The 1219-nt window shown below is 43.0% G+C and overlaps 1 pseudogene; it reads right to left on the bottom strand.

Moving 5' to 3' along the window:
* Positions 1 to 248: 248 nt before the first annotated feature.
* LOC124797006 lies at positions 249 to 366 on the bottom strand (annotated as a pseudogene).
* Positions 367 to 1219: the final 853 nt, after the last annotated feature.

The raw sequence follows: 1219 nt of genomic DNA, 5'->3' as shown, positions 1-1219 counted from the left end.
TAACGATAGATCTTAATAGAAAGCCAGGTTTGTGAATTTTTGGTAAGCACTCCGTCTTCAGGCTACAAGTGGCCCACCGGGACCATCCGACCGCCGTGTCGTCCTCAGATGAGGATGCGGATAGGAGGGGCGCGTGGTCAGCACACCACTCTCCCGGTCGTTATGATGGTTTTCTTTGACGGGAGCTGCTACTGTTCGGTCAAGCAGCTCCTCAATTGGCATCACGAGGCTGAGTGCACCCCGAAAAATGGCAACAGTGCATGGCGGCCCGGATGGTCACCCATCCAAGTGCCGGCCACGCCCGACAGCGCTTAACTTGGGTGATCTGACGGGAACCGGTGTATCCACTGCGGCAAGGCCATTGCCAATTTTTGGTAAACCATACACAGTCTAGGTGGCAATACTTCTGATTTGGTGAGACACTTCTTGCAATGTGAGAAATTAAAGATGCTGTTATTAACTTGTCTGTTACCCTAAGAACAGAACTTGTGTGATCTCCCTTAAGCTCTCTCTATTTTCCTGGTTCTAAAATGCACCAGTTTTTGCTGCAGTTGTGTTATTTCCTCATTACCACTGTAACATTGCTCTTACCCTCTGGAAGAATAAGAGTATCTTTATCAGAATTTAAGTATTGGAGAGCTTTTTTCTTACCATTTGTTAAGTTACTGCTCCAAAGCGATATCTTAGCTGATTCCATGTCCATGTCCATCATCAGCTGCTTCAGTTAAAAGGTGGATTCCAGTTTTGATATTGTAACAGTATCTTCTGTTTTTATTCTAGAAGGTTCAATCACATAGTTTCCTCCTGTAGCAAGCACAGTTACTTTTCTCTTAGACAAAGTTCTTCATTTCTATTAATAGTGGTATGACCTATATCTGGTGTAGGAAATTCATTCTTTTCTTCTACAGACTATTGAATTTCTCCTCCTGTTTGTTAGTTGTTATAGCAGAATACGCTTACATAATTCAGCAGGTAAACTATTGATCTTGTAACAAATATCATGACACAGCTTATTACTCAGGATGCAAATACTGACTATAAAAGCTTTTGTTGTATCAACAAAACACCACCTTCCACCAGAGAATAAAATGTACAGTTAATTGCCCAAGATGGTTTTGAAGCCTTCCTCAACAAAGTGAGAGATGTGGGTTGGGGAAGGTTAAAGTGGAAGAACAGTTCACTCAGACCCCAGGATGAAAGGGCTCCACCTGTAGTGGTG

This window comes from Schistocerca piceifrons, chromosome 4 (assembly GCF_021461385.2).
Source record: "Schistocerca piceifrons isolate TAMUIC-IGC-003096 chromosome 4, iqSchPice1.1, whole genome shotgun sequence".
Classification (NCBI taxonomy): domain Eukaryota; kingdom Metazoa; phylum Arthropoda; class Insecta; order Orthoptera; family Acrididae; genus Schistocerca; species Schistocerca piceifrons.
This window is presented reverse-complemented; position numbering and strand designations above follow the sequence as displayed.